Source organism: Nyctereutes procyonoides, unplaced genomic scaffold, assembly GCF_905146905.1.
Source record: "Nyctereutes procyonoides isolate TBG_1078 unplaced genomic scaffold, NYPRO_anot_genome, whole genome shotgun sequence".
Classification (NCBI taxonomy): Eukaryota; Metazoa; Chordata; class Mammalia; order Carnivora; family Canidae; genus Nyctereutes; species Nyctereutes procyonoides.
In genome coordinates, this window is record NW_026575120.1 from 40,272,739 (window position 1) to 40,297,283 (window position 24,545).

The following is a 24,545-nucleotide window of genomic DNA, read 5'->3' on the forward strand; positions in this document are numbered from 1 at the left end:
GGCTGGCCCAGCTCCGCAATAAGAAAGTGTTCATTCACGGGGCCACCTGGGTGGTTCAGTCCGTTAAGCTTAAGCGGCTGCCCTTGGCTCAGATCATGATGCCAGCGTCCTGGGATCCAGCCCTGCCTTGGGCTCCCTGCTCAGCGGGGAGTATGCTTTTCCCTCTCCCCCCCTGCTCTTGCTCTCTTGCTATCTCTCTCTCAAATACATGAATGAAATCTTTTTTTTTTTGAGGAATGCTTTCATGTATTACATAATTTTTTTAAGATTTTATTTTTAAGTCATCTCTACACTCAACGTGTAGCTCAAACTCAACCCCAAGATCAAGAGTCACCAGCTCTTTCAGCTAAGCTAGCCAGGTGCCCCGACTTCTGTAAGTTTAAAACACGAAACTGTACAATTCGCTTCTTCATTGTCAGAGACCTTATTAATTTATTTTAAATACCATTTCTTAGATGATAAAAGATATGTGATTATAAAACAATCAGATAACGCAAAAATATAATTAAGAAGACAAAAATCACCAGATAGCCTCTGTCCCTTCTTCCATTTATATGTGTGTGTATGTATACAGATATACATATGTATGTATGTGTATGTATATTATTATTTTTAAATTTACTTATTCATGAGAGAGAGAGAGAGAGAGAGAGAGAGGCAGAGACACAGGCAGAGGGAGAAGCAGGCTCCATGCAGGGAGCCCGACGCGGGACTCGATCCCCGGTCTCCAGGATCACACCCTGGGCTGCAGGCGGCGCTAAACCGCTGAGCCACCGGGGCTGCCCTATATATATTATTTTAAAACAAAATTGAGATCATATTGTGCATATATTTTATATCTTGATCGATTTTTCATTTAATATTTTATCATGACAGTATCAAGTAATTAGAGTTTGAAAACATGGTTTTTTAAATTATGAAATAATTCACGCATCCAAAAACACAGAAACTCCTATGTTGAACACCCATGGACCCACCACCCAGCTGAAGAAATAAACATTACAGATTTAATAAACTCCATCTGCACACTCCTCAACCTCATGTTCCCTTCTTTCTCTCCAGAAGTAACACATTGATTTGAATTTGGTGTCTGTCACTCCCATGGGGGTTTTAGACATTTTACATATAATACACATATGTACAGAAGAACACACAGCATTGCTTTGTCGGAAACATGGCTCTTAGTGCCTGATTAATATTCTGTATTATATACGTGCTGTAATCATTCAACTTGTCCCCTGTTAGTGGGCATTTTAGAACAAATAGCATTTCTTACTTTTCCTTTTTTAGGTACAGATTTTATTTATTTATTAATTATTTTTTTTTTAGGTACAGATTTTAAAGTTGCTACAAAGAAGATATATTCTCCTTGGTGGAATCACTTCTATTATATTCATAAACTCCAGAGCGAAGCCCACATTTCCCATGTCATCTTTAGCTTGGCTCTGTTTCCAGAGAACTTTTTTTTTTTTTTTTTTTTTTTTTTTTTTTTTTGCAAATCCACTATGAAAAGAATATTGCAAGCCTGGAGGGCAGAAGAAGGACCGAGCCAGAGTTAAACCTTTCATAATCCTGTTCTGGGGCTCTGGCTTCTCCCATAGACACCATCAATCTTGCGAGCTTCTCACTGACCACAAACAGCATTACCAGACTGGGATAGCTGGTTTCTCTTTCCAAGTTTGATTCCTTCTCCTTCATGACATGTAATTCCATACCTTCTGCTCTGAACTAACCATCATCTCCTTTTCTCTCTAGATTTGGGTTTCTCCAAATAAGTCAGATTTCTGTCACCTGAGGTGACAGTTCATCAAAATGATAGTCACTTCTTGGAAGCTGCTACTAAGTGTATCAGTCACCAGGAAGTATGACAACATAACAATACTCATCCTTGAGCACGGGGTGTTATACTACATATTGGCAAATCGAACTCCAATAAAAAAAAATATACAAGAAATAATAGTAAAAACTTTAATAGTCAGAAAATTAAAAAAAAATAGACATCATTGAATAAATAAGCCAGAGCGTCTATGCTCTCAACCAGCAGTCCACTTCAAGAAAAAAGAATTTATTCCAGACATTGCTCACAATCTCTTTGAAAACCCTCCTCTGAAATTGCTTTCAGAAACCAAATCTCCTAAATGGAGACAAACCTTTTCCTCTGGACAGTAGGTTCATTTACAGAAGCACCTAAGAGGTATTTGGAGCCAGCTGGGATGGTGGAGCTGGTGCCAAAGGAAGCAGCCCTGTCTGCTGCTGAGGTGACACCAGCCACATGTGCTGTTTGTGACCAGTCTCCATTCTGATTGGTCAGTGCTTGTGTCTTGTCAGTTATAAAAATATTTTTTTAAAGATTTTATTTATTTGAGAGAGAGTGAGAGAGCACAAACAGGGGAGGGGCAGAGGGAGGGGGAGAGGGAGAAGTAGACTCCCCACTGAGCAGGGACCCATTCCAGCAGGACCCTGGAATCATGACCTGAGCTGAAGGCAGACACTTAACCAACTGAGCCACCAAGGCACCCTCAGTTATGAAAAAATTTGAGGGGCACCTGACTGGCACATTCAGTGGAACATGTAACTCGATCTCAGGGTTGTAAGGTCAAGCCCCACGTTGGGTGTAGAGATTACTTAAAAATAAAATATTTTTTAAAAATTTATTTATTTGAAAGAGAGAGAGAGCACAAGCAGAGGGAGTGGCAGGCAGAGGGAGAAGCAGGCTCCCCACTGAGCAAGTTGCCCAATGCAGGACTTGATCCGGGGCCTTGGGACCATGACCTGTGCCAAACGCAGATGCTTAACCAACTGAGCCACCCAGGTGTCCCAAAAATAAAATCTTTTAAAAAACAAATAAATAAAAATAATTTGAATCTCACACCTCCTAGGGGACTTGATCACCTTTAGCCATCCCCGAAGCACCCCCAATTATGCCATTCTTGTTAAAGAAACAAATACATACTCGTTGAAGGAATAACTGTTGACTTGTGGGTTATAGGAAAACATTTTTGGGTTTCAAGGGTGTGCTATACTATTTCCAGTTCATACCAGAAGTATTTTTTTATATTTTATTTATTTATTCATGACAGACACAAAAAGAGAGAGAGGCAGAGACACAGGCGGAGGGAGAAGCAGGCTCCATGCAGGGAGCCCGACGTGGGACTTGATCCCGGGACCCCAGGATCACACGCTGGGCTGAAGAAGCAGTAAACCGCTGGGCCACTGGAGCTGTCCTAAAAGTATTTTATTTTATTTTATTTTATTTTATTTTATTTTATTATTTTATTTTTATTTATTTGAGAGAGATTGAAAGAGAGAGCACATGAGCAGGGGGAGGGGCAGAGGGAGAAGCAGACTCCCCACTGAGCAGGGAGCCCCATGCAGGGCTTAATCCTGGGACTCTGGGATCATGCCTGAGCTGAAGGGAGACACTTAACAGACTCAGCCACCCAGGTGTCCCCCAGAAGAATTTTTTTTTTTAAACATCCTTTTTAAAGGAATTTGTATAGCTTCAAACAAACAAAAAGGACAACCACTCAAATGGCTGTTGAAGTCATTTAAAAGTCCAGAGATTCATTTTGTTCAGATCGATGAACAAAGGATGAGTTTGAAAATGGAATCACAAAATCAGATCCAAAAAGAGGCTCCTTGTGGATCTGAATTCTGGAGACTCTTCAAATGTGGCTCCATGTGCTAACACCAGGCTTCAGAAAAGTATGCAGAAAATGAAGGAGAATCAAGGAGACCAAAAATGAAAGGCTTATAAGCACCAATGGGACACAAAGAGCCATCAGCATGCTTCTCAGTGGTCTACAGGGGCACCAGGGACCTTGGGGCTGGGACCTGCTGGGCAGGAATAGCCAAAGATGACTGGGAGTAAGACATCATGCTGCTAGTCCACCGTGAGCATGGCAGGCCCACGCCACACTCATTTGAGAAGCCAAGGAGGCCAGTGAAAATCATGGCCCCGCTAAATGAGACAGCTCAGAGCATTCAAAAATTCACTTCTTTTTTTTTTTTTTTTTTTTTGTAAAATGCATTCTTTTGCTAGCAATCAACCCAAATCCTCAGGATACGGTGCTCAAAAGCAATTTAGGGAGGCGATTTTCTATATTCCAGCACACAAAAAGGCAGTACAGATGCATAATTCGTTTTATTTCACAGCATTATATTTCATGATATCAATTTGGCTGCAGCAGCTTCCTATGCCAGACGGGGCTAGAACAAGAGCACACAGGAAAAGTGGAAGGAGCTGAGTGTTCTGGTAGGCCTGTGAGCGCTACCTGAGCCTAACTAGGTTCAAGCACTGGCTCTGGGGGCTGTGATCTTTAGCAGCTTATTCACCCAGGGGCCTCAATTTCCTTCTCTGGGAAATGGAAATAATGAACAATTGCTACTTCCAAAGGTTGTGGTGAAGATTTAAACAAAAGAATGCATGTGAAGGGGATGCCTGGGTGGCTCAGCAGTTGAGCATCTGACTTTGGCTCAGGGTGTGATCCTGAGCCCCGGGATCCTGGAGCCCCGGGATCGAGTCCCACGTCGGGCTCCCTGCATGGAGCCTGCTTCTCCCTCTGCCTGTGTTTCTGCCTCTCTCTCTCTCTGTGTCTCTCATGAATAAATAAATAAAATCTTTTTAAAAAATGCATGTGAAGAATATGGCTATTGTTTTAGCTACTGTTGCTAGAAACATGGGTCATTAGCACATCATGGATCTTGTAAATACACTCTCTCTATAATCCCACAGTACAGTGACAATGACAATCATAGTGACATAATAACTTGTCTCTTTCTGCAGAAACACTAGGCCGGTTCTAAGAAGGTGCATGAACATGACAAGGCTGGATGGTGATCTTTTTAAAAGCATTGTTGAGATCATTCTTGTAAGCACAGCCTAATCATGTTCAGTATGAGCAACTGTATCTCCCACAGTAGTAGTGCTGGGCATCTTCTGTCCCCTAAGATAATTCCTTTAAGTCTTAGTTCTGTCGGGTTCTAAGTACTGTGTCAGAATAACGTCAGAGGCTTCCTTTGTTGCCAACAGTCTTCCCTTACAGGGCGGCATTGTCTCCCCCACTCTTCTCTGCTCCCTTCCTGCTGTGCCCTTTGCCCGGTGACCGTGTGGTCCCTCCCACCACTACTCCAGTCCCTTTCCTACACCGTGGATGTTGGGTTTGGCCCTATGACTCAGTTTGGCCAATGGCATGTTTGTGGATGTGATACAAGCAAAGGCTTGAAATGTGTGTTTGGGCTCGCCCTCTGGCATCTGGCACTTTGGTCATTGCCACGGGAAAAACACGTCCCAGCCAGCCCGCTGGTCCAAGAAATGTGAAGTAGACACAGATCCAGCCTTCAGCTTGGAGCCAAACCCAGTTGAGCACAGGCTGGACCGTGCAACCGGCAGACACAGGAGTGGTAACGTCATTGCTGTTTAAACCACTGAGTTTTGGAGGGGTTTGTTACGCAGCCAAAGCTAACTGGTAAACCTCCAGTCCTTTTTGTCTTTGTTATACTATAGACACAGCTTAAAAAAAAATCCACAAATATTGTCAGATACAGATATGTATGAGGTAATATACAAGTTTATATAAATAGCAGAGAAATACATGTGACCAAGTTTACTAGAGAATATGCTTTTTCCTTCCTCAGATTTTCCAAGTGAGTCAAAATGGCTTTATGAGAGTATGAATCAAACATGATACAAACAAAAATCTACTCTTTAATTAGTGGGTTAGTTTTTTTTATGTCAGTTTGTAGGCAATGGGAAATAGCACAAAAATTTATCAGAATAGTAATGCTTGGAGCAGAAAAGCATGTAAATTTAAGATTAATTAATTACATTAATTAACTACATCTCTTTGCCTATAATCATTTCTGTTTATTGATTTAAGTTTTTTTTACGATTTTATTTATTTATTTATTTATTTATTTTTATTTATTTATTTTTGACACACAGAGACTACACAAGCAGGGGGAGTGGCAGACAGAGGCTGAGGGAGAAGCAGACTCCCCACTGAGCAGGGAGCCCGATGTGGGGCTCCATCGGGACCCCAGGATCATGATCTGAGCTGAAGGCAGACATTCAACCAACTGAGCCACCGGGTACCCCTGATTTAAGTATTATTAACCAAAAATAAGGTAAAATCCACTATCCTTTATATCAGAAACAATATTATTTGGCTCAGAGGCTCACTCTTTTCACTCCTCATTCTATACAAACACTTCCTACATGTATGTTTAGCATAATAATAGGGTTAGTGTCATGCAATGGAAATCAGATGCTTTTGGCATATTTTGAAAAGACAAAACCAGTTGGCTAGATTTTAAGCTGAAGAGATAATTCACTGTGTCCATCAAGGGGCATTTGGCTGCAAGTCGCAGAAACTCTCCTCTAAGCCATAAGAGTATCTGTTGTTTACCTAACAGGAAACTCAAAGACAGCTCCTCAGGACAGCTCTGCCAGTTTACCAATGTCATTAAGAACTCAGTCTTTCTGTCTTTCCACTTTGCATATTGGCCTAATACCCCCACATGTCACCTCATGGTTGCAAGATGGCTGCCGCGGTTCCAAGTATCACATACAAGTTCAAGGCAGAAAGAAGGGAAAGCCACTACTGAGTCCCCCACTACTCTCAACATGTAGCAGGAAAGCAAAAGCTCTAGAAGCTTCTCTGAGACTCGCTCTTGCGTCTCATTGGCAAGAAATGGAGCACACACCCACAACACTACTCGCTGAGAGGGAGACCAGGAAATGGACTCTCTACTGAAACAGGTTGAGATTGTCATGCTAGGTTTTGAAATATCATGAATCATCCTCCCAGACTGGGCACACTGTCACTGTGAGCAAAATCTGGGTTCTGTTAACAGGAAGAAGGGAGGAAATGGATCTGGGCAAATAGCATTTTGCACATTGCCACATTGCCTTAGCTGCCCTCGCGTACCTGGTCTTCTCAACCTGCTGGAGGCAGAAAAATAAATAAGATGTGGAATTGTGCTTTTACCTTTTTTTCCCCCATCCTGGACAACCTGAACTCCTTTTGGCATCTGAAGAAGTAGCATATACTGCCCTACTCCCAAATGTCCAAACGGCATTCCAGGGAGTGCCTAGAGGCCCTGAAACCCACCCGTGGGTGACTAAGTTAGGAAATCCAATCAAGGTCAACTCAGTCTTGTAAGCCTAGGCTGGTCCCCCACAGTACACAGCCTCTAGGTTCCACTCTCCTGTTTCAGGTATAGCCGTGCGTTGGGGCTGCTGCTTGCTGATTCTGAACTTTGTAGAATCTCTCCATAACTGAGCTTGCAACTGAGGAGACTTAACATTGAAAGTGGTATAACAAGAAAAATTAGATTTTCATGGTCGATTATGCTGAAAATAAAGAGACCAAAAGTTAAAACCTGAGTTCTCCACTTCAAAGCATAGTCATTATCAAGCATCTGATTACAGAATATTATACACGGGAAACTGCATGAGCCTGGCTCTTGCTGCGGAAAATCTATAATCCCAGACAATCTGGTAATAATCTCATTTGAGTCATCAAAGGGGAGGGCATGACATTAAGTTATTAAATAATATGTGATTGCTTCTGGACGTGTAAATGCCCTTGGAAATGCGAAGTTCTGGGATCAGTTGTTAAGTCTTCACTCCATGTTCCAACCAGTAGAATCAGAGATTGCCAGCGATGGCCTCAGTCACACCTGATACTCTACAGAAACAGATTTGATTTGTGAAATGAGGACAGTGATTTGTAAGCACGGCCGGCAGAATTAGAATCCTCACGCTGCAGTCACCCCTAGAAATACTGTCAGACAGATTTCTAGTAATAATGGGACAGTGAGGGCAGCCCGGGTGGCTCAGCGGTTGAGCGCCTGCCTTCAGCCCAGGGCCTGATCCTGGGGTCCTGGGATCGAGTCCCACGTCAGGATCCTTGCGTGGAGCCTGCTTCTCCCTCTGCCTGTGTCTCTGCTTCTCTCTCTCTCTCTCTGTGTATGTGTCTCATGGATAAATAATTTTTTTTTATTTACTTATGATAGTCACAGAGAGAGAGAGGCAGAGACACAGGCAGAGGGAGAAGCAGGCTCCATGCACCGGGAGCCCGACGTGGGACTCGATCCCGGGTCTCCAGGATCGTGCCCCGGGCCAAAGACAGGCGCCAAACCGCTGCGCCACCCAGGGATCCCTCTCATGGATAAATAAATTAAATATTTTAAAAATAATGGAACAGCGATTCAAACTTCATTCTTGGGCAGAGAAACAAGGATAGGAAAGGAATAGAACAGAAAAGTGTGGGGGAAATGTAAAAACAATTCTTTTTTCTGCCTAGATTAAGAACCTGCTTTTCAATTTCATCTCCTTCTTTGTCAGTCCAGTAAAGCAATATCATGTGCAACTTTATGCTTCAAAAAAAAAAAAAACAACCACCCAAAGCTTCTGGTTCAACTTACCACATTTCCTCTCTACCAACAGACATTCTCCAATGGCTCCTTCTTATGGTCGCTGTGGGATCTTGTACTTTGCACGAGTTTTGATTTTGTGATGATCTGGATCATTCTGTAAGCAGTTATGAAATATCTCCCATAGAGCTGTGGCCCAGGGAAGATGGAGGAATTAGCTCAACAGAGGAAAGAGCAGTGTGAGTGGTCTTATTCCCAGGCAGACAGCTGTCGGTGTGATCTCAGCGAGAACCATAGAACAGAGGCATCAACTCCTCCCCCTGGTCCTCAGCTCGGAGAGCAGAGCCTTGGGTTCCATCGAGGGAAGGCTCTGGGCTCTGGTTTCAGCCCAGTGACTGTGAGATCCTATTTCCTCTCTGTCTGAACCCAGTTATCTGAAGCAGATGCTTGTTGGAGTCTGTCTGCAATCCCAACCTTACTTCAGCCCCTTATCATTTCCTTCTAGCTCAGCTTCAGCTCCAAAGGCTTGTTTATGCTCAAGAGGAACATGGGTGGCTGTCCCAACCTCCTCCTGAGCATAAAGAACCCCCGCCTTTGCCAGGCTTCATAGGGTGGGGAAAGGCCTGGGTTCCTGGGGGAAATTTTCCCCAAAACATAACCGAAAGTAGAGCGATTTCATATCTACTTTCTTTTCTTCTTCTCTTCTTTTTATTCTATCTGTGCTTTCTTCCCCCCTCCTCCACCCTTCCTCCATACAAATTTACAGCAGAAACCTGCCATTCTAGTAATTTAAAAGCTATTTTACTCCAGTATTAAAGATGTCCTGTGTAACAGAGCTTCTGGTTCATTTCATGAAAATTTATTTCCATACATATGAACCAACAATTTCAAAGACTCCGATGCATATAAAATTAATAAAACTGAACGCTGCCCACTAGCACAACCGTGGTAAAATCTACAAATTGAAATCACTGTTGCGGCCCCAATATATTCACATTTTAAAACTACGTGGCCTCCTCAACCAAATAAATGTTTGCCCTCTAGTGAGCAGTCTTGGTGTGGGGCTAGAGGGCACCAGAAGGGCAAGTTCAGAGGTCCTTAGGACATTCGGGTTAGGACAAGAAGGTCTAGAGTGGGGGCCATGGAACTCTGGGGATAGGCCAGAGTGGGCGAGATTCCGAGTAACCCAGGACAACTCCGGCTCTTGCATCAAAGAAGAGGAGGAACCAGTAACAACGGCGTGCCCAATACCTGCCCAGTTTTCTAATCACTTTGCATACACCAGTTGGTTTCATCTTCCGGTTTCGTACATGAAGGATGTAGGTCTTCCCCTTCCACAGATGGGGGAACAGAGTTCTTTGAAAACTCTTTGTCAGCCAGTCCTCAGTTCATAAGCCAGCCAATGGGGCAGATCCATTTCTCTTATTCAGCATTATCCCACTGTTTTGCCTTATGCCTCATATATAGAAGGCACTCGCTTGAACACTTGAATAAGCAGCCCTCCCCTGACCATCTTCCTAGTGGGTCTTGGGAGCAGATCTTGCTAGACTTTAAGGAGACCTTAACTAATTAGGAGTGCTCTCCTTTTCCTTTGAGGCAGGGGATCAGCCATAAGACTCCAGTTCCCTGATACCAATCAGGACCACATGCTCTGGCCATATCTGTGTCTCAGGTCCGGGTAAACATTATCTGTGAGAGACTCCTGGGGTCAGGTTCCTGGTTCTGCAGTCCAAGCCCTCTGGTGGGTATCTCAACCTTTCATCGGGCTTCTTCAAGCAAGGGAAGCGCGTGATCACCAGTATCTTCCCTCCATCTAACTCACGGCCAACCCCACCGCGTATCTCAACGATAATATTGTGTCCTGTGTCCCCAAAACATATGATTAGAGCATTCAGAACAAATACAGATCCCTCGAGGGATGATAGTCCTAGTAATTTTGATTTTACACCTACGTTCATCAAATTAATTCCTTCTGGGCTGAGATTTATTCATATTTCATCACCACTATCACATCAAGTAGAGAATCTTTTCATTTTCTCATCTGATTTATTCAACTGTATCTCTTTGCATCTAGGAAAAAACCGAAAAGATTGTTTCTCAAAACATTTGAGAAGTTGAGCTGAGTATAGAGAATCTGGCTGTGTGATCACCAATTGCTTGGAAACACTGATGAGGTTTGTTGCTTCCTATCACTAACATACCCAGTCACCACACTCCCTCTCAATCCTTAAGGTGGTATGGTAGCAATACATGCTATGTATTACACTAACTTCTTTTTATTTTTAATTTGAAAAAAAATTAGGCAGAAAGAAGTTGAAAAGAGAGGGCAAAGAATTTTTATACACCCTTCACTGAGATTCCCTGAATGTTGGCATTTTACATTCATTGTTTCTCCTTCTGCATATATACATATACATACAGAGGGTGCTCAATTAATGCATGTTGAGTTACTTGGTCTCTTGAGGGTATTGAATTATCTGATCTCTAATTTTCTTTCTCTAAGGAATCTATAATCTTATCGCTGTATAAAGATAAATTCTTTATCTTAAAAGATTTTATTTATTTATTTAACAGAGAGAGAGAGAGTGCTCATAAGCAGGGGGAAACAGCAGGAGAGGGAGAGAGAGGAACAGGCTCCTCACTGAGCAGGGAGCCCAATGTGGGGCTCGATCCCAGGACCCCAAGATCATGACCTGAGCCAAAGGCAGACACAAAACCAACTGAGCCACCCAGGTGCCCCTAAGGTAGATTTTTTCATAGTATTTGTAATATGTATTCATACACAATATCAAAACACCAATAATCAACCTAGCCCAGTGATAAGCTAATAGTTCAAATGCAAATACTTCACATTTCCAAGAAAAAAAAATCACGCTAGATGCCAACTCGTACAAGAATTGGCTTGTAAATAGGACATGAGTAAGAGTGGATTGCCCCTGCCCAAGAAATGGAAAAGAAGAGGAAACTGATGTAGACCTGAAGAAGTAGACCTGGAAAAATCAGCTGGGGATGGATCAAAGCCACCTGCCCATCTGGGACTCACTGATGCCCATACTCGCGGGTCCCACAAGTGCCACATACTCAACTAGCTCACACCAAAGTCCCTAAGTCTGCTCGTTTCCCTGTGTTGTCTATTCTACTTGGTGACACTGTCGCCAATTCTGGAAGTTGAGGTGCCTCCTCAGAATTGTCTTTCATTCCCAACTTCTGATCACAGTCACCAGGTTCTGCTCAGCTGGGAGACTGCGGACCCTGATTGCTCAGGAGAACTCAGGACCAATCCAGTGGAGACAGACATGGGGACTTTGTATTCAGAGCCTTAATTCAGAGTCTTAAAGATAAGGATTTAAGGAGACGTGGTCCAGAAAGCTCCCCGGGGAAGCCAGGGTAGTCCTGCAGATGTGGTTGCTTCTGTACCATTGTATCTTGTGAGGTTAGTGCTAGCAGGAGTTAGAGATAGGTTAGTAGGAAAGCAACTTGGAAGCAAGGCTCTAAATCCCACCACCATAGTAACTCCTGGTGGTTTGTCAGGGGGCCGTGGGGGGTTAGGGGGAAGGGCCCCAGAGAGCTTTGCTAGGAAACAATTTGCAGAGCCTGCCTGCCAGCTCCTGCCTATGCTCTGCCCATGTTCATCTCCAGATTGCTAAATAATGTCTCCCTGTTCTGTTTCATTAAAGGCGAGCATTTGGCAGAGGTGTGTGGCCTAACCACTGTTTTCAAATCCTGAATCAGCTCAAGCCTAAACTAGAAAGGAAGAGAGAGATTCTAGAATTCTAGAGATGAAACAGGCAGACCTCGGCAACTAAATGTGAGAAGTGAGCACGAGATGCAGAGAGAGGCCATTCGCCCTGGTTGAGGCCCTACTGTGAGCCAGATGCTGTGCATACATATTAGTATTTATGCGGGGCAGCCCTCATTAGCCCCATTTTATGGATGAGAAATCGAGTTTCAGAGAGGTGAAGTGACTGGCCAAGGGTCACACAGCTAACAAGAAAGGGGTCAAGACACTGCCCATTAACATAAAATCTTTTTTTTTTTTTCTGTTAAGCAGCATAACCTAGTCTTCAAATGAAATCTTAAACAAAGGCCCAGCACATAAAACAGATTTGCTCTCATGGGGTGCCTGGTTGGTTCAGCTGGAAGAGCGTGTGACTCTTGATCTCAGGGTCATGAGTTTGAACCCCACATTGGGTGTAGAGATTACTTAAATAGATAATAAATACACTTAAAAAAAACAGATGTGCTCTGGTTAGAAAGGAATAAAGGGAAAGGCAAAACTATGGAGACAGTAAGAAAATCAGGGGTTGGGGGATTACAGGGAGGGAGGGATGCATAGGTGGAGCACAGAGAAAATTTAAGGTAGAGAAGCGACTCTGTATGGCACTGTAATGGTGGATACATGTCATTGTATATTTTAACAAACCCATAGAAGGTACACCACCAAGGGTGAACCCCAATGTTGACTATGGACTCAGTGATGATGATGTGTCAGTGCAGGTTCATCATCTGCAGCAAATGTCCCACTCTGGAGGAGGATGGTGGGAGGGAGGGAGGGTGTACATGTATGTGGGCAGAAGGATATGGGAAATCTCAGTACCTGCCTCTCAGTTTTGCTGTGAACATAAAACTACTCTAAAAATTAAGTCTCTGTACATTTTATTTTATTAAGAGTGGGAGAGAGGGAGAGGGAGAGAAAGAATCTTAAGCAGGCTCCATGCCCAGCACAGAGACCAACGTTGGGCTCAGTCTCACAACCCTGAGAGACCTGAGCCAAAATCAAGAGTTAGTTGCTTAATGGACTGAGCTACCCAGGAGCCCCTGTAAATTTATTTTATTTTTTTTTAAATATTTGTTAATTTATTAGAGAGAACGAGAACATTGGGGGAGGGGCAGAGGGAGATAATCTTCAAGCAGACTCCCTGCTGAGCATGGAGCCTGGTGTGGAGCTTGATCTCAGACCCTGAGATCATGACCTGAGCCAAGACCAAGAGTTGGACACTTAACCGACTGAATCATCCAGGCACCCCTATGACTTTTATTTTAAAAAGGACGAGGGTCCTTGAGTTTCTCCTTGACTGCCATCTCACTCTTCCCTTTGGAGGTCCTTGATGCCCTCGAGGGTCCTTCAAGGGCATAGGCAATATAAAGGTAGAAAGGCCAACATCACCACAAGAGGCAACCCCTTCTGGGAAGAACCCAAAAGCAGCCCTCTGCACTCCACACCAGAGGTACAGTACAGCTCTTTCTTCTAACCACTCTGAATTCTGTTCCTGGTCTCTTCCCCCCAAATGTAGAGCAGGAAACTCTCTGAGAGTGATTCCTCCAGGTGCTAACCTCTTAGGACATAAGGAGCTCACGTGACTGGAATGTGTTTGCCCCAGTGCTGTGAACTCCTGGGGTCTCCTCGGGCCCAGGCAGCTTCTCAAGCCAGCCACCCTGAGGGAAAAGAAAGAATGTCTAGAGACAGACATGGCCAGGACAGCTCTGAGACCCAGAGCTGCTCCACCTTCTACAGTTCAGAAAGGAGAATGAAAGAAAATGTTAAGAGAGGCTTCCTGGCTCCATCTCCCTGGATGGCAGGCTTTTTTTTTTTTTTTTAACTTCTAAAACTCCTGTTTATTTCCTTGTGTCAACAGTCAGCACAACGTGGACCCCCAGAGGCATTTAACAGAGGCACACTGAATAAAGAATTCTGAGGCATTTAGGGAGACTCTCTCCTCACCCACCAGGGACTCACTGAACATGGTATAACAGTTGCAATAAATGGGGGGATCCCTGCGTGGATCAGCAGTGGCGTGATCCTGGAGTCACGGGATCGAGTCCTGCTTCGGGCTCCCTGCATGGAGCCTGCTTCTCCCTCTGCCTGTGCCTCTGCCTCTCTGTGTCTCTCTGAAATAAATAAAATCTTAAAAAAAAAAAAGTTGCTATAAATGATTCAAAAGCAAGGGGAGTGGAAATGTCTCCTTCAGCCTCCTAAACTGTGACCCAGGGATGAGAAAATTTCTGATGGAGACAAATGGATTGAAGAAACTCTCCTTAAGGTTTAGAACCCCTAGAACCCTTTGGAACCACTCTTCATTAGCCCCTATCCTGAGGAATAATGTTTCTTCCAACCTAATCTTGTTAATCAATATCACCAGCAGGAGGCAATGGCTCAGAACACCTCCAAGAACCACCCCTCAATCACTAATGTTTGGCTTTGAGTTGAGTTCTATCCCCTCAATGTGCGTGACTAATAGGATGCAGCAAAACAGATGCCATCCCAATTTCTGCCCAAGGCCTTATTGGCTCAGCAGTTTTTACTTTCTGCCTCTTTGGAATGGTTGTTCTCGAGTCACTGCCATGCTGCCAGACATCCACGCTACATGGAGCGGCCACGTGCTGGTGCTCCAGCCCACAGCTCCATCTGAGCCCCCAGCCACACGCAGCATTAGCTGTGGTGATATGGCTGCACCATCTTGGACATCCAACCAACCCAGGTGAGTTGGCTCTGCAGTGAGCAAACTGCGGATGGCTCCAGTCCCAGCCACCATCTGAGCCTCCCAAGAGAAAAGGACCCAACTGAGCCATAAACCCACAGAAATAGGAGAGCTACGTTCATCTCCTAGGGCCGCCTTACCACAGTACTACAAACTGCATGGCTTAAACCGGTAGAAATTCATGAGAGACACAGAGACACAGGTAGAGGGAGAAGCAGGCTCCCTGCAGGGAGCCTGATGGAGGATTTGATCCCAGGACCCCAGGATCATGACCTGAGCCAAAGGCAGACACTCAACACTGAGCCACCCGGGTGCCCCAAAGATCTTATTTTCAAATAAGATCTTTCTTAGGGTGTATTCCTCATTAATATCTACGTACTTTTACAAATGTCAAGGTCTTCATTCACAGGCTGAGAGTCAGCAGACTTGTATCTGTCCCTGGCTAGCTGTGTGATCTCAGGCAAATCAACCAGCCTCTCTGGGCATTAGCTGCATCCATTCAACCAACATTTACTAGAATCCTACAATATGTTGGCAGAGGTAGGGGATCAAGAGTTCACAGAGCCCAGTCTCTCATTTCACAGACCAGGAAGGTGAGCCATGGTGGGTTAAAGGAGCCTCCAGTCATAAAGCAGATGTATTCTGATAGTATTCATCTGTTAAATGACGGGTTTGGGGCAAATTTTCTCAAAGGCTTTTTCCAGTCATTACACTGATTCTGATTCTAAAACCATGAATCTCTATTTTACTCATTTTAAATTAAAAAGAAATACTACATTCAATTCAACTGATGCATTTCTGAGACTCAGAAGTTGTGACTGCCAAATTATGTCCCCACAATTTCCTTGACTTTGATGCTTATGAATTACGAAGCCAATGAATAGAAAGTTTCATCAAACCATCAAAAGCTAAAATGACTTTTTTTGTACTTTCAGTTTGCATGACTTTGAAGATCCTGTTTTTACTAATCCCAATAATGTCTTCATACTTTCAAAAGCCCCTAGAATACCTCGTTGTGGCAAAGCTGAATCACAGGGCTCATCTACCAAGAGCTCAGCCTTGGAGAGGCACTCGTTGCCTGATTTATTTTTTTATTTTTTATTTTTTAAGATTTTATTTATTTATTCATGAGAGACACAGAGAGAGAGAGGGAGGCAGAGACACAGGCAGAGGCAGAAGCAGGCTCCGTGCAAGGAGCCCGACATGGGACTCAATCCTGGGACTCCAGGATCACGCCCTGGACCAAAGGCAGGTGCTTAACCGCTGAGTCATCCAGGCATCCCTCGTTGCCTGATTTAATAGAAAAAATAATAATTCGAGACTAACATGGAAAAAATATGAGTATTCATCATACATACAAGATATATGATATATATGCATATATACATGTACACACATATGAATATATATCACATACTCATATATCATTTTCTTTGAAAATAGGAAGAGGGGCACCTGAATGGCTCAGTGGTTGAGTGTCTGCCTTTGGCTCAGGTCATGATCCCGGGGTCCTGGGATCGAGTCCCACATCAGGTCCCCCAACAGGGAGCCTGCTTCTCCCTCTGCCTGTGTCTCTGCCTCTCTCTGTGTGTCTCTCATTAATAAATAAATAAAATCTTTAAAAAAAATAAAAACTTGAAAATAGGAAGACATGTCAAATGTGGTATGAATATGTGTTGGAACTGTTTGTTTGAGATGCATATTGGATTCATCCTCCAATTATGCCCAGTGCCAGAGTACGAGACTTAATGACCTGCAGGAGCATTTATATGAATGAATTGCTTTTGGAACTGGCACGTCATGCAGAATGTAAGTTAACGGTGACACCAAGCATGTGCTGGGTAAAAAGATGTTTTAATAATGCATCAGGAGAAAATCTGGGTAAGTGGGATTAAGATACAGTTTTAGACTCTATGTTCGGCCACCGTAGTAAAACCTGAGACTATGAATCAGAATTAAAGAGTCATAAAATGAGAAAGTGTGTGCTCCCTAGGCAGAGCACGGTATCCATCACCGAGAGCTCCAGGTGCTGGCAGCCTGTGCCAGGAGCACGCAGGGATCATTTCTTTGTTCCTGGACACTCCTGGGCTCCTTGCTCTCTGTTCCCAAATCCTGGTTAAATGCATTTTTATTGCACTTGACCCCCGCGTGGTCATTATTAGTTTATAGCTCATGTCCCTGTCTAGGCTGTGAACATCTGTGGGAGATAAATTATGTCTTAAGTGTCTCATGGACCCGTGCCTGGGGTACAGAGGTGATCAATGAGCCCTCTTTCTCCAGCCCCTCCAGCGACAGCAGCAGAGATGCTGGGGGTGATGCAGACAGGAAGAGGGAGCTGAAATAATGGGGATTTGGAACAGATTTTTCCTTCCCGGCAGCCACGGGCGTAGCCTAACAAACCTGTTATTCATTCATACCTCTCCCCATGCAGCCCTCCTCGGCTGGCTGGCGTGGTGCCTTCTGGCCCCAGGCTGCTGGCCGCGTCCTCCTGACCCGCCACCTGACGGCGGCCGAGGGCAGCTGTGTCTCCGGAGCACCTGCCGCAGACTCCGGCCATGAGCACAGGGACAGATCCTTTCTCAACCGCTTCCACCGAGACCAGGAGCAGGACTCAGACGTGGCAGGGATGAAGGAGAGGGACGTTTCCTCGAAGAGTTTTGGAAGCAGAGATCCCACTGCGCCTGGTTGGGACGTACCCCTGCCAGGGGCCTTTCTGCCCCGAAGGGAGGGCCCCCTCCGGCTCTGCCCCAGCTTCACCCCATCTCCTGTCCCGGCTGCAGCTCTCTGGGGACCCGCAGACGACAGTGGTTCAGCCCTGGGCCCGAGATCAGGGACAACGTGGGCCTGGGTTCTCTGGGTCCCCGGAGCGTGGTCAGCGATGCCAGGTGCTGGGTGCCAGGTGCCAGCTCCCGCTCTGCACCCAAGGCCGGGAGCCAGCTGGGCGTCACTTGTGAAGGTGCAGCTGGAATTTGCTGGGTGAGACCTCTCCTGCCAAAACCCGAGCTGGCTGCGCTGTGGCAGCCTCGTGGGTCCTACTAGAAGCTTCTCCACTAATTGTCTGCTCCTCTCTGCTGCTCTTTGCCAGCGAGCAAATGGGGCCCGGACCCGCTCTGCAAAGGGCTCTGGGTGGGACCAAATGGATGGCTTGATGGCAGGTGGCAAGTTTTGCAGACTTTCTTCTTTCCTCCGGGTTCCCTTTCCCACTGCTTTCTATTTCAGGCGTCTAGTAAGGGCCCAATAACCCTCCGTGGTTCCCCCCGGCCGCCTAGCACTTTCCACATCAGTGGTTCCTTTTCATCTTCCTGGGGAGATGTCGGCTTCGCTCCCGCCCTTTGCTCCTTCTGGGGTCTGGAGGCTGAAAGCATCTGCGGAGTCCCTGTCTCCCCCAAGGAGGGGAAATGTCGGGACCCTTGCCCACAGCCCCACCACGGAAAAGAAAAGACCGAAAAGACCGACAGGAAGAAGGGACAATGCTCTGAGGTTGGCAGTGACCTGGGTGGGCCAGGTCCTTGGACGGGGGCCTTGAGGAGTCGCAGAGAGAACGAAGCCTGGGGCTAGGTGTTGGGTGTCACTGTGGGTTAGGCCCTTTCACATCCTAGTACCTTCACTCCATCCTCACAACAGCCTTATGAAGAGGGCGGTATTCCCATTTCACAGATGGGAGCCCAGGGATATTAACAGCATTCCCAGGAAAATGATAGCTCTGAGATACAAATAGCCCCACCTGCCTGTCTACAAAAATCGTTTTTTCATGTTTCATTTGATTATATTATGAGGAAGTCTCAGAAATTCAAGAGGTAAAGAATTCTGGTTGTGATTTTTTTTGAAAGATTTTATTTATTTATTCATTCATTCATTCATTCATTCATTCATTCATGAGAGAGGCAGAGATACAGGCAGAGGGAGAAGCAGGCTCCCTGCAGGGAGCCCGATGGGAGACTTGATCCCAGGACCCCAGGATCATGGCCTGAGCCAAAGGCAGATGCTCAACCAACTGAGCCACCTAGGCGTCCCAAGAACCCCTTTTTAAAAGCAATTTGCCTGAGGGACTTTATGTCTGTTCAATCTAATAATAAAAATATTGGACCCTGAATTTTGTATGTCTTCCTTGTATTTTTTAATTTCATTTTTCCCGTAATTCATTTTTATTGATTTTATTAAAGGATCAGTCTGCAAGGCATCGGGGAAATAAAAAGCAAAACAAAACCAGTCTTTCCCCATCGATGGCTGGAGAAGCCCCATTTAGGGGGAAGCATATAGAACCAGCCTTGTAAAAAAAAAAATGATAATAATAAAAGAACCAGCCTTGTGAGAGGCCACTGGGGAAAACAGGAACCATCCCACCAGAATCCTGTCCTATTCTGACCAGTAGCTGTGGGGTGTGGCCTTGAACAGAGACTCTTAATACTTAATTTTTTTTTAACATGTGGCAAAGACACATGGTACAAAATTGGAAAGGCACCCACCCCTCCACCATACGGCTCCTCTTATGGTTATCGGCTTCTCATCTTGCCCCCCCCCCCAAGATTTTTCCCCATCTAAGCAGTCGGACAGACCTTCATATGTCCTCTTTCCCTCCCTCTGACCACGGACTTTCAAGTTGTGGCAGCTTTCTTGCCACTTCAGGTGGTGTCACGGCGCGTATCCTCACGCACACGGGAAGGAAGTAATCCTGATAGATGATTCTGCAACTAGATCACTTTCAGGCTCTTGGCAAGACTGTTTTTATTGTCAGTGTCATCAACGTCAGCTCTGTGTATTAATATATCTTTTTCTGATTATAAAAGAAATATATGCTTATTAGGAAACTCGAGTATCATAACAATCTATAACTCAAATGTAAAAATACTTGTCATCCCTCTGTGCCCTGGTCCTCATCATGATCTCGGTGAAGCGCTTAGATAATCTTCCAGAGTTGTGTGTGTGCGTGCATGTGCGTGTGACCATAAATGTGTGTATGTATGTATGTGTCTGTATATATATGTTACATATATATGTATTTAAACAAATGGAATCATGCAGTGTATTCTGTTCCATAACAATTGTCCCTAGATATTAAAGATTACATAGAAAATGCCAGACAAAGGTTCTGATACTACAACAAGAATGACTTAAAATCATCTATTTGTAAAGCGAAGAATTACTGAGAATACATCTCTCCAGATTTCAGACATGTGAAAATTTTGCCAATGTGTAGCCATATGGTTGTATGTTTATTTCCTTAAAGTTCACCCAAAAGGATTGTTCTCATGCAGTATTTATTAAAATGTATGTTTTCTGTCTAACATTATTGAACAAAACAAATATTTCCCTGGCCCAACCTAACCATCTTATTAACTGTAAATTGCATTATCTGAAATGCAATCAATATTCCTCTGGTATACAATGCTCCTAACATATAATTCTAAACCACATTAGTAGAGGGAGAAGGCTGCAGAAGATTTAATGCGCTTTGTCTTGTCTAGCTATTGTTCAGATTTCCTCATCCACACCCCCCGCAGTCTGAATTGAGCATTAATTATCACAGAGAGAAAATGTCACTTTTTTTAAAAACCCACCATTGACAATCGTAGGTCAAGAAATGACACTTTCAGGTTTGGCCCCCCAGATGAAACAGCCCTTCCAAGAACATGCTTTGAGCGTGTTTTCTACTCCAAGTTCTGAGCTGGGGGCTGTGGGTGACACGAAAGTGGTGAGGATGTGGTCTCTGTCTTTGCAGAGATTTCTTAGGATGCGATTTCCCTCTTTCAGAAAGAGTGTAGTGTAAAAGATTCTACTCCTTGGTGATTTAAGCTCATAGACTGGATACCAATTAAGCATTTTTGCTGCTTAGGTGCACATGAAAACCCCCTTCTTGGGGTACCTGCATGGCCCAATCAGTTAAGCATCTGACTCTTGATTTCAGCTCAGATCATGATATCAAGGTCATGGGATTGAGCCCCGAATCTACCCCCTCCCACCCCACTTGCACATGTGTGTGCTCTCTCTCTCTCAAAAAACAAAAACAACACAAAGACAAAAAAAAAACCTTCTCAGTGTAGACGTCTCTCACTTCACACAGAATACAATTTTTTAGTTTCCTTCAACTGAATTTCTGCTAAATGAGCCCTTCCGTTATAAGATCAGACGGGCTTTCCAAAAACTAAACAAAATAAAAGCAAAAAGCACTGTCTGGATATGCAAGAGAAGCATAATTTAAAAAGCAGGTGTCTAAAAATCACACAAAAATGCATGCTTCCCAGTGTGCAGCATCGAGCAAGCACTCAATATATTTTTGCTGTTGAATTAACATATTAATGGTACTGATATTGGCAATGCTTTTTGGGTTCCCCTTTGTCCATCAAGGGCTCATCCACTTCCTAAGTCTGACTCAGAAAATGCCAACACAACCATCACTGTGAAAGGAAACATACCCAAAACGATCCAGCACCCCTGACAATAACTATGGGTCTCATTCCCATCCAGTCCCCCTGTCAAAATTGTTGTTTCTGGAGCTTTGGGATTTAGTGAAGTTCTACTTGACCCTTAAACTTCCATATTCAGCTGTGTCTCCAAAGCAATTTTTTATAGGTTTTGCTTTAATTCACTTCTAGAATTTACTTTTGTCTTACCAATGTATTCGGTAAGGAGGTAAGTGGGTAGTTGGTTAGTTTCCTAAGGCTATGGAATTCCAATATCCAAGCCTCAGTGTGAGTGGTCTGATTTCTAGAAACACAGCTTTCTCCTTATGGATCTGGTGAATCTGACCAACAGACACCACCACTGCTCTCACTGGAAAGACGGCTCCGAAGCATCCTGAGTTTTCATCACCATCAGGTGATTAGAGATGCCGTAACTGCACAGTCTTTTAGTAAATACCCCCTTCCACGTTCAGGTAGACACGCTTAAAACTACAGGAAGTGCCGGATTTGAGATGACCCCCTTTCAAAACAAATTTTGAAATTAACACTAATTCTATGACACATAAACAAACCTTTCTGCTATTTCTTAACTTTTCCCATAGTAGCTTTTATGCTCTTTCCCCTCTTATTCCAGACCTTTATTTAAAAGATCACCTTTAGGGGCCCCTGGGTGGCTTAGTCAGTTAAGTGTCAGACTCAGTTTCTGCACAGGTCATGATCTTGGGGTCCTGGGATTGAGCCCCGCATTGGACTCCACACTCAGCGCAGAGTCTGCTTGACAGTCTCTCTCCCTCTGCCTCTGCCCCTCCCCCTTTCCTCTCTAAATAAAACAAAATAAGAAAATAAAAGGTGGGATCCCTGGGTGGCGCAGCGGTTTGGCGCCTGCCTTTGGCCCAGGGCGCGGTCCTGGAGACCCGGGATCGAATCCCACATCGGGCTCCCAGTGCATGGAGCCTGCTTCTCCCTCTGCCTGTGTCTCTGCCTCTCTCTCTCTCTCTCTCTCTCTCTGTGTGTGTGTGTGACTATCATAAATAAATAAAAATTAAAAAAATAAATAAATAAAAGGTCACCTTTGTAATTCACCCACACTCTACTTGTGATGTCAGTTCCCAGCGGGCAACACTGGCCCATGTTCTTTCCAATTCAGGTCGGTGCCTGGTGTCTCTCTCTCTCCCATCTCTTCCCCTCCCTCCCCTTTCTGCATGCAGCTCCAGAAGGCAGTGGTGGCCCAGCCTTTTCCTAGTTATCTCTGTTTTTCTTTTTCCCCTCAAACTTTATAGACAAAAGCCTATGTCCAGTGGACACCTCGGAGTCTGTGAAGAAAAAAAATCCTGAGCTCTACTAGTTGCCAAAAGAAGAAAATCACTTAAGCTACTCTGTATAATTTGCCATAATATTCAAGTTTACAGAGAAACTTAAGGGAAGTTATAAAGCTTCCCTTAGCAAGAGAAGTCTGTAGAAATTCTGAGACAGTCAACTGACACCATCATCACACAAACCCCAACCTCTCTCTCTCACACACACACACTCACCCACACATACATTCAGCTTATGAGGTGTCAAGCCTACAGAGTTTCAAATGACGTCAGCCACAGCTACTACAGTTTTATGGGCTGGCAAAAGCTGGAGATGAAGAGCCCCAAGTGTTTTAAGCAGTTCGGTACCACAATTTCCTGCCAGGATACCCGCCCCACAGTTAAATTCTCCTCTCTGCTTGACCAGGGTCCCCCCCCAGCAGGTCCTAGATCCTTCCTCCAGAACTTTCCTATTGTACTTGATGCTATCAGTTACCAAGGTCTACACATGATGGTTTTTTTTTTTTTTTTAAAAAAGAGGAGACGTAGGAAGTGAATCATTATAAGGTTGGTTTGGTGGGGAGTAAAGATGGGAGCTCTTGTTCTAGCTTTGGCATATTATCATAGGTTGGAAAAAGAAACGTGAAAAAAACAAACAAACAAACAAACAAACAAAAGAAACGTGGGAGTCCTAACCCCCAAAACCTTAGAATGGGGCCTTATTTGGAATTAGGATTTTTGCAGATGTGAGTTGTTAAGATGAGGTCATATCAGGGTAGAGTAGGTTTTTAATCCACTATGACTGGTGTCCTTACCAGAAGAGGGAAGACCACCATGTGAAGACAGACACACAAGGGAATGTCATGTGATGACATGACAGAGGCAGAGATGGGAGGGATGTGACTGCAAGCCAGGAAACACCAAGAGTTTCCAGCCACATCAGAAATGGAGGAGGCAAGGAAGGATTCTACCCAGAGTCTCAAAGAGAACTTGACCTGACCCTGGGGCACCTGGGTGGCTCAGTGGTTGAGTGTCTGCCTTTGGTTCAGGGCATGATCCCAGGGTCCTGGGATCGAGTCCCATATTAGGCTCCCCGTGAGGAGCCTCTTCTCCCTCTGCCTATGTTTCTGCCTCCCTCTCTGTGTCTCTCATGAATAAATAAATAAAATCTTAAAAATAAAAAAAAGGTGAGTCTACCTACAGTATTCTGAAGGTAAGTTGACCTTTACCACTTTCTAGAAGGTCTAGGTGTCTGTTTACACCAACTGCATTGCCCTTGAGATTTTGCCTCCATCTATTTTTGCTTTAAATTTCACAAGGAGTGCTCACTTCGGCAGCACATACACTAAAACTGGAACGATACAGAAAAGATTAGCATGGCCCCTGCGCAAGGATGACCTACAAATTCATGAAGAGTTCCATATTTAAAAATAAAATAAATTTCACAAGTAATTTGTAAACATATTCTCCATTTAAAAGATTCAAATGGGGGCACCTGGGTGGCTCAGTCAGTTAAGCGTCTGCCTTCTGCTTGTATCATGATCCCAGGGTCCCGAGATCGAGCCCCACATGAGGCTCCCCATCCAGTTGTCTGCTTCTCCCTGTGCACCCCACCCGGCTCATGTTCTCTCTCTCTCAAATAAGTCAATAAAATCTTTAAATAAATAAAAGATTCAGAGGATACTAGAGCGTGTAGGAGAAAAGGTGAAAATCCCCTCCCTTCACCCATTCCCACCCTCCTCCCCAGGGGTGGCCACTGTTAGCCACAGGTCTGGCCTGTTGAGAGCTTTCCCTGTGCATTCCCACACTCACACATGTTCATAAGCACACAGAGAGTATGTAAACTATCACTCTCTTTCTAAACCTACGCCTCCAAAAGCCTATAGGTTGTCCTTCCTCCCAAACACAGCCTATATATTCAATCTGAACTTTATCACAGAGTAAGATCTTCACATTACGCTCTTAGAATTTTGAGCTGTTATGATTTAGGC

At 44.4% G+C, this 24,545-nt stretch overlaps 1 non-coding gene across 1 annotated transcript; it reads left to right on the top strand.

Moving 5' to 3' along the window:
• The first annotated feature begins 23,875 nt into the window (after positions 1-23,875).
• LOC129516235 (U6 spliceosomal RNA) lies at positions 23,876-23,982 on the top strand. The gene has a single exon (XR_008665717.1). It is a non-coding gene; the product is annotated as a U6 spliceosomal RNA (small nuclear RNA).
• Positions 23,983-24,545: the final 563 nt, after the last annotated feature.